The 10,000-nt window shown below is 37.1% G+C and overlaps 1 protein-coding gene across 1 annotated transcript in view; it reads right to left on the reverse strand.

Moving 5' to 3' along the window:
- The window catches only part of LOC137650854 (vesicular glutamate transporter 1-like), a 407,643-nt gene that overhangs the window by 63,438 nt on the left and 334,205 nt on the right, over positions 1 to 10,000 (reverse strand). The window lies entirely within an intron of this gene.

Below are 10,000 nucleotides of genomic sequence, written 5' to 3' on the forward strand. Positions count from 1 at the left end.
AACTCATTGCTAAAAACCCATGTAATTAGTGCAAATTGACATCCGACATCCCTGAATGCGTTGATTCGTTCTGGTTATATGTAGAACAACGTGTAAAGATTTCGGGGGCGGGGGGGGGGGGCGCCTGGCGCTTGAGAAAATTCCTTACGCAAGGTTTTTCACGCGACCGGAGGAGACTGCGAGTCGCAGGAAACCAATTACTTAACAGCCCTTTTGGCAGCGGTGTCAAAGCCAAGGAAGCGTGGAGCAAAAGGGGGAGAATCGATGGAGAGGGTTTGCGAGGCTAAATGCAGATAGATAATCATAATGGCATCAACACGGGATGGGGTCGGGCGGGGGACACGATCATCACTTGATTCTTCTTCTGTATGGGAAGAGGCGAGTCGATTTTGGCTACCTCTGTCATTCGCACTCCCCAAGAGAGATTTAGTTCATCAAACTTTCAACTGGGCTCCACAAGGCACTAGAAGAGTTGGAAAACCCAGGCTTACATGGTTGACGACTATGAAGCGTGAAGTAGATGATGATGAATGGAAAAGTATTGATTGAAATACTCAAAATACAGACAACTGGGGAAATCTAACCCAGGCCCTTTGCGTCACTAGGCGTAAGAGATACTGATGATGAAGTGATGATAGGAACCACTTTACGAATATTATTGATGAACTTCATTCAAGTATCAACGGCCATTATAAGGATATAAATGAAGAGAACAACTTCACGAATAATATTGATGGAATCATTTCAACCAATTAAAAAGAGAAAGGAAAAATATTCCACCTATTTCTCCTCTGCGTTTGTGACAGGCAATCAAGATACAAATTGGGTTTCCTTAAGGGCTTCTGCTCTTAGTCACTTTTTGACCTTGTTCTCTTATATTTCAAACATTTTGATAGTATTTCTCTTGATTGCATTTGAATTGGCGGAGTACTGTCAACACACATCCTTGCCTATCTCAATGCACCATTTCAGTTAAAGGTTTAAGGTCGCTCCTGAATGGCAGAGGCAAGAGACAGCGACAATGCCCTAGAGACTGACCATATATACATATGATCAGCGACCAAGTCCCTTCTCCACCCAAGCTAAGACTAGGGAGGGCAAAGCAATGGTAGACCTATAGGCTCCTCCAACCCTTAATCCTTAGCTCACAAAGATAGTGAAGTTGCAGACACTACAAGAAACTATCGAGCTTCTGTGCTCGAATTCTAGTCCGGCAGATCACCAGGCAGGGACGTTACCAATAAGTCACCACGACCCCAAGAAACTTTAAAAAGGTTTAAACAGAAAAACTATGTTCCCTATTTGTTTTGCTTATCACAATCTTCCTAACTGATTCTGTATTGGGGTTAAGAAGACATAGGGTCATTCCTTGTTTTGCCATGTTTATCATCTTTCTCAAAATACTCATTCGTCTAACTAAACTCGCTCATCCTTAACTTCCTATGCAATAATTCAGCCCTGCATCTTACAATGCTTATCTTAGCACTATTGGAAACGTCTGGCGATCTACTAGACGGGAGATCGAGTCCTGCTCAAACTCATTAGTTTCTTATAGTGTCTGCAACCTTACCATCCTTGTGAGCTAAGGAAGGGTATATTGGGGGAGCCTATGGGGCTATAGATTGGGTGGAGAGAAGGTTTCGGCGCAGATCATACGAATATATGGTCAGTCTGTAGACCATTGTCCTGCTAGGGCATTGACCCTGTCTCTTGCCTCTGCTATTCATGAACGACCTCTAAATAAATAAATAAATAAACTAGTCTTGATGAGTTGGTGTCTCCCATTTGGAGAGGAGGAAAATGTGCCCTTTTCTTAAATGCTTTGTCATTTTTTTTTTTTTTGGATAATTTGTCTAATATTTTATTCTTTATTTACACATTTCTGCCTCCTCTATCTCTAACAAGCCGTTGTCAATGTACAGAGGTAAACTGAAGAATTGATTATGAAGTTGGGCAAATAAAAATGACCACTTTCGTTTTCTATGAAGCCAAAGCTCATCATATTCTCATAGTCATCTGAATGCTATTTTCACTTATCTATATAAGAATTAGGAGTCCCTCTAACAAATATAAACATATATTTTGTTGAGAAAATTAGTTTTGTATACACGATGAGGATAATGGAATATGACCATTTGTAATTTTCTAGAAAATAAAATAACTTGAGCCTTTTCATCTACCACGTGCAGTTTTCAAGATATCAGATTTGAGTGTTACGTAAAAACAAAGACACTATGTTGAAAAAAACGTAATATAAATCGAAAGTTCTCCGTAAAAATATACTGTTTTCAGCCGTATTTCAGTAAAATACAAGCGACCGTAATTTTTACTATACTTTGTTATTATCTTTTACGGGTTGGTGGCCGTCAATACATCTTTTTTTTTAAACAGTAAATGCCTGACAATACATATTCCAGGAGTCTTACCGTTTTACGACAAATTTTTAACAGTGCAGTCATAGAAAAACTGGTATCTTTGAGATAACGTAAACATGTTGAAAAACCCAAGAGTTCCTACTTACGACAGCATATGAAAATCAGACAATTTGTAAAAATATGCAGGAACAAGTGGTTTCAATCTTAAACGAGCTCTAAACTAACAAGATCATCTTTAATATAAAAAAAGATATGACAAAAGAACCGTAAGATCTCCAGTTAACTAAAACAATTCCCTGTCGTATTTAAATACCTTCAAAACTAGATATCAGTGTCAATTTGAGAAAACCTCTGACATTCAAGTGAACGAATCTGAATTACCATAGGAAGTTCATTCATTAACCCGCATTCCAGAGAAGAATAAGCGGATGATAAGGGTTATATGTATTACACCTATTTCTTGAGATGAAAAAAAAGAACTGTCTCTAGGCGCGTTCAGAGGAATCGCCTCTTTAGAAAGGGAAGCGTTTTTAGAATTGCGATGAATGCCGGAATTCCAAAGGCCTGTTGAGATTGGAACAAAAAAAAATGGGAAGCTCAGATGGATTTGCAGTCGAGGTGTTAATCTCGGCGTTCTAATTCTCTCCCGGGAACCTTTGGATCTTCATTTATGCACCGGATTAGCTGAGAGAGATGTAGGGGAGAGGCAATAAGCTCCCATTGGAGAGAGAGAGAGGAGAGAGAGAGAGGAGAGAGAGAGAGAGAGAGAGAGAGAGAGAGAGAGAGAGGTGGATAAAGTAAGGGGTTGATGCAAGATGAAGAGCATGAAGAAACTATTTTAAGTATGAGAGAGAGAGAGAGAGAGAGAGAGAGAGAGAGAGAGAGAGAGAGAGAGAGAGAGGCTGATGCAAGATGAAGAGCATGAAGAAACTATTTTGTGTATTAGAGAGAGAGGAGAGAGAGAGAGAGAGAGAGAGAGAGAGAGAGAGAGAGAGAGAGAGAGAGAGTGGCTGATGCAGGATGAAGAGCATGAAGAAACTATTTTGTGAATTAGAGAGAGAGAGAGAGAGAGAGAGAGAGAGAGAGAGAGAGAGAGAGAGAGAGAGAGAGTAAGGGGATAAGTTACAAGGAGTTACAAGAATTTCTGATGTCTCAAAGACTTTTTACTCCATCCGCGGAGAATCCACTTGCTCTTGGATAAAGCGAATTAGTTTAAACGTTTAGAGAGAGTTTTTATGATACCGTATAACTTATTCTTAAACTCGTTTACCGTGTTACTGTTCACTACATACGCTGGAAGTTGGTTCCATGTATTTGCTATTATGTATATAAACAAATCACCACATTGAGTGGTGTTGTATCTTTTCAATTTCAATGACGAATGAAGAGGGGAAAGAAACTATCTGGTGTATGAGAGAGAGAGAGAGAGAGAGAGAGAGAGAGAGAGAGAGAGAGAGAGAGAGAGAGAGATGGATCTCTGAAAATCACTTAACCATCGACAAAGGCCCAAAATACGTCGATAAATTCCTTTCGGGTGTGAGATTATGGACAACAAAAACTCAATTTTATCCTAACAATCGCAACATTGGGGATCATCCTTGTAATGCTCCAACAACTTCAGATACCAGAACCCATTAAGAACGGCCAAAATATTTGTGATCTTGTCATGAGAGAGAGAGAGAGAGAGAGAGAGAGAGAGAGAGAGAGAGACAGAGAGAGAGACAGAGAGAACATTCAAACTTTGGTGAGTCGTTATGCCTGCCATTGTCTCATCTTGATTAAAAAATATCTTGCTTTTATCATCTGGATTCTCTCTCTCTCTCTCTCTCTCTCTCTCTCTCTCTCTCTCTCTCTCTCTCTCTCTCTCTCTGAATATGTCTATAATAATTTTGTTTAAATATATTCCTTATCACTGTATTCCCCATTCATCTATGTAATAAATTATCTCTCTCTCTCTCTCTCTCTCTCTCTCTCTCTCTCTCTCTCTCTCTCTCTCTCTCTCTCTCTCTCAACATGTATGCATATTTATTTCATTTCTATCTAAAAACTGATGTCCTGATTTTACTTGCTATTTCAATGTAAGTTGCCATTACGCATTAATCTCTGTAGAAGATAATCTCTCTCTCTCTCTCTCTCTCTCTCTCTCTCTCTCTCTCTCTCTCTCTCTCTCTCTCTTAGGAGGAGGAGGAGGAGGAGGAGGAGGAGAAGGAGGAGGAGGATCGAACAAAGCGCTTGACACTCCTCCCGGAAATAACACCGATTACAAACCTTCAGTTCTCACCCTCAGAGGAGCCCTTCTCCAGATTTTGTTTATCACGTGTCTTGTCTCGGAAAAAGAAGAAGAAGAAAAAGAAGAGGAAGAAGAAGAAGAAGAAATGGAGAAACTAGGGGGAACAGAAATGAAGCAGGGGTAAAAAAAGCTAAAGGATTCCAGTTATTAACGACTCTGGGGAGACCTAAAAAAATAGTTGAAATGACGTATAAGCAGAAATATAAGTTTGGTAAAAAAAAAAAAAAAAAAAATGATGTAAAGGGAAGAAGATGTAGGGAAAATTAAGATAAAAATCTTAAAGTTTACCGTAAAAAATCCCTAAGACTATTAACCAGTATGATTATGAAATTAAAGGTTGAAACACACGTAAATGAATAGTAACATATCATTACAGAAGAATATATATATATATATATATATATATATATATATATATATATATATATACACACATGTATATGTATATGTATATATACATATAATATACATATATATATATATATATATATATATATATATATATATATATATATATATATATATATATATATATATATATATTCTACTGTAATGATATTTTATTCTTCCTGTTTGTGTATTTCAACCTTTAATCTCTTAATTATGCTAGTTAATAATCTTAGTGATATTTTACAGTAAGCTTTAAGATATATATATATATATATATATATATATATATATATATATATATATATATATGTGTGTGTGTGTGTGTGTGTGTGTGTGTGTGTGTTCATATAAGCCGTAAATACCTCCTAATATCGGATTTTCTCTGCCTCACCTAGCCGCAAAGAGGTCACTGGAAACTCTTGGGCCCAGGTTCGATTCCTTGGCCGACCAGAAAGTTGATTGCTCTTGGGTCTCTGGTCCCAAGGCAGAGAAAATCCGATATCAAGGGGTATTTATGGCTTGTTGTTGTTGTTTCAGATTGTCTGGCCCTTACGGCCAGGAACGGGGTCTTGCACACTTGAAGCCCGTAGGTGTATTTTGGGTTTGTAGGTGGTTTGGGATATGGGATAATCCGCAACTTTCATTTGTAGGTGGTTTGGGATGTGGGTTAAGAATAATCGGTAGCTTTTATTTATTGTCAATTAATGGCTTATATGAAAATATATGAAAAACACGTATAAATGTGCAAAATTGTCATTTTATGTATGTATATATATATATATATATATATATATATATATATATATATATATATGTGTGTGTGTGTGTGTGTGTGTGTGTGTGTGTGTGTGTGAGTGTGTATATATGAGGAGTAGATAAATATAATCACTTTGATAGAATTACTAGTAAATTATTTACCGATAAAAAACTTTATTCTCTGTCTGTATCTTTATATATGAGTATAATAGCATAATAGGTGGTATGCTAATATATACGTGACTTAACAAGCGTATGTTCTTTTATATATATATATATATATATATATATATATATATATATATATAATATATATATATATATATATTCTGTCACACTTTTTTAGTACTGTATTTCATATCAGTTTTTCAAATAATTTACCTTCATATTCTTTGTTTTTTTTCAGATTGTGTGTCATATTCTTGATTTTACGAATCTTCTGGTTTGATTCACGATTTTACAGGCAGCATGTCCACATATCATTGGTTTTGTGGGTAATATGACATATTCTAGGTTCCAGAGGTCATAATCATTCACATTCTTGGTTCGGCCTAGAAAACAAGCTCGTTGCATATGCAGATGATGCTACTCTCTTTGCCTCAATTACATCTCCTGAATGTAGATCTGGGGTTGTTGAATCCCTTAATAGAAATCTAACTAAAATTAGTTCATTGTGCAAATTATGGGGCATGAAGATGAATCGTAACAAAACTCAAAGTATGATTGTAAGCAGGTTAAGGACAGTTGCTCCTCAACATCCAGATGTCAACATTGATAATATTTCTTTAACTCTGTATGACTCTTTTAAAATTTTAGGTGTGATTCTTGATAGCAAGTTTATTTTTCAGAAACACATTAGATCTGTGTCGTCTTCAATTCCACAAAATATTGGCTTATTGCGAAAGTTTTTTTAAGATTTTCGGTGATCAATCTATTCTGAAGAAGCGTTTTAATTCTTTCATTCTAGCTTGTTTCGAAAATTGTTTTCCTGTCTGGTCTTTAGCTGCTGATTCTCCTCTTAATTTGTTGGACAGGAACTCACGGTTTATTAAATTTCTTATTCCTAATGTAGGTATTAATCTATAGCACCGTCATTCAATTAGTTCGTTACGCATGTTGCATAAGATTTTTCATAATTCTGACCATCCTTTACATTCAGATCTTCCCGAACAGTACCATCCTGAGCATAATACTAGGTATGCAGTCAATTCTTATAGCCAGGTCTTCTCTAACATGAGGCTCAATACTACACAGTATTCTAGAAGTTTTATTCCAGCCATGACCAAGTTGTTGATTAATCTTCCTAATCGGGTAGTTGAATCAGTAGAACTTCAAAAGTTCAAACTGGCAGCAAATGTTTTTATGCTGAACATGCTGACACAAGTCTTTTTAAAGTTTATATATGAAATATCTGTTTTAATGTATTTACTGTCTTTATAATATTTTATTTTAATTGTTCATTACTTCTCTTATAGTGTATTTATTCCCTTATTTCCTTTCCTCACTGGGCTATTTTTCCCTGTTAGAGCATCCTGCTTTTCTAACTAGGGTTGTACCTTAGCTAATGATAACAACAACAGCAACAACAACAACAACAACAATAATAATAATAATAATAATAATATGGGTTGCATGCCTTAAAATTCCAGAGCTTACAGGCTGTTCGCCTTCATATTTTTGGATCTACAGGACATATGCTATCATTCCTGGTCTAACATGCCATATATTTTTACATTCTTGGTTTTACAAGTCATGGGTTCTCATATTCTTTGGCGTTACAAGCGTACTCCCAATATTCTTAATTTCAGTGATGTATGAGGTCATATTTATGCTTTAACAGGTACATGATATCATAGCCTGTATGCTCTCATATTCCTGATTTCAAAGACAGCCTGCCTTCTTATTTCTGGTGGTTTTACAGACCATATGCACTAATAATACTGTTTCACAGAATGCATTTCATCACATTCCAAGTTTTACAAACTGTATGCTTTCGCATTCCTGGTTTCACAGACTGTTCCCCTCATATTCCTGGTTTCACAGACTCTATACCCTCAAATTCCGGGTTTCACAGACTATATACCCTCATATTCCTGGTTTCACAGAGTGTATACCCTCATATTCCTGGTTTCACAGACTGTATACCCTCATATTCCTGGTTTCACAGACTGTATTCCGTCATAGTCCTGGTTTCACAGACCGTATACCCTCATATTCCTGGTTTCACAGTTTATGCTCTCATACTTCTGGTTTTATAGACTGTTTGTTCTCATATTCCATCTTTCATATAATGTAATATCCTCATATTCCTAGTTTCAAAGAGTTAATGCTGTCACATTTCTGGTTTTACAAACTGTATGGTGTCGTATTACTGGTTTCACAAAATATATATCCTCATATTCCTGTTTTCACAGAGTTTATGCTCTAATACTTCTGGTTTTACAGACTGTATGTTTTCATATTCCTGGATTAACGGAATGTATATCCTCCCTAGTTTCACAGAGTTTATGCTCTCATATTCTTGGTTTCACGGAATGTATATCCTCGTATTCATATTTTGACACAGTTTATGCTCTCATATTTCGGGTTTTACAAACTGTATGCTTTCCTATTACTGGTTTCCCGGACTGTATATCCTCATATTCCTGGTTTTACAGTTTATGCTCTAATGTTTCTGGTTTTACAGACTGTATGTTCTCATATTCCTGGTTTCACAGTTTATGCTCTAATATTTCTGGTTTTACAGACTGTATGTTCTCATATTCCTGGTTTCACAGTTTATGCTCTAATATTTCTGGTTTTACAGACTGTATGTTCTCATATTCCTGGTTTCACAGAATACATTCCATCATGTTTCTGGTTTCAAGATCGTATGCCCTCATATTCCAGGTTCCAAAGGTTGTATTCCCTCGTATTCCAGGTTCCAGAGGTTGTGTGCCATGATATTAAAGGTTTCAGAGTTTGTACTCCCTCATATTCCAGGTTTCAGAGGTTATATGCCCTGGTATTCCAGGTGTGAGAGGTTGCACTCGCTCATATTCCAGATTTCAGAAGTTGTATGCCCAGATATTCCAGATTTCAGAAGTTGTATGCCCTGATATTCCAGGTTTCAGAGGTTGTATGCCCTGACATTCCAGGTTTAAGAGGTTGTACACCCTCATATTCCAGATTTCAGAGGTTGTATACCCTCACATTCCAGATTTCAGATGTTGTACTCCCCCCTATTCTAGACTGCAATGTTTGAACTCACTCTTATTCCAGAGGTTGTATGTCCTGATATTCCGGGTTTCAAAGGTGGTACTCCCTCATATTCCAGGTTTCAGAGGTGGTATTCCCTCATATTCCAGGTTTCAGAGGTTGTATGCCTTGATATTCCAGGTTTCAGAGGTGGTGCTCCCTCATATTCCTGGTTTCAGAGGTTGTATGCCCTCATATTCCAGATTTCAAAGGATTTTTGCCCTTATATTCCATGTTTCAGAAGTTGTATTCCCTCATATTCCTGGTTTCAGAGGTTGTATGCCCTCATATTCCAGGTTTCAGAGGTGGTACTCCCTCATATTCCTTGTTGCAGAGGTTTTACTCCCTCATATTCCAGATTTCAGAGGATATATGCCTTTATATTCCAGGTTTCAGAGGTTGTATTTCCTCATAGTCCACGTTTCAGAGGTAATAATCCCTCATATTCCTGGTTTCAGAGGTTGTACTCCCTCATATTACAGATTTCAAAGGTTGTAGGCCCTGATATTCCAGGTTTCAGAGATTGTATTCCCTCATATTCCAGGTTTCAGAGGTGATAATTCCTCATATTCCCGGTTTCAGAGGTTGCACTTCCTCATATTACAGTTTTCAAAGGTTGTATGCCCTAATATTCCTGGTTTCAGAGGTGATTATCCCTCATATTCCAGGTTTCAGAGGTTGTATTCCCTCCTATTCCAGGTTTCAGAGGTGATACTCCCTCATATTCCTTGTTTCAGAGGTTGTATTCCCTCATATTCAAGATTTTAGAGGATGTATGCCCTTATATTCCAGGTTTCAGAGGTTGTATTCCCTCATATTCCAGGTTTCAGAGGTGATAATCTCTCATATTCTTGGTTTCAGAGGTTGTACTCCCTCATATTACAGTTTTCAAAGGATGTATGCCCTGATATTCCAGGTTTCAGAGGTTGTATTCCCTCATACTCCAGGTTTC

The sequence above is a fragment of the Palaemon carinicauda genome, chromosome 12, assembly GCF_036898095.1.
Source record: "Palaemon carinicauda isolate YSFRI2023 chromosome 12, ASM3689809v2, whole genome shotgun sequence".
Taxonomy (NCBI): Eukaryota; Metazoa; Arthropoda; class Malacostraca; order Decapoda; family Palaemonidae; genus Palaemon; species Palaemon carinicauda.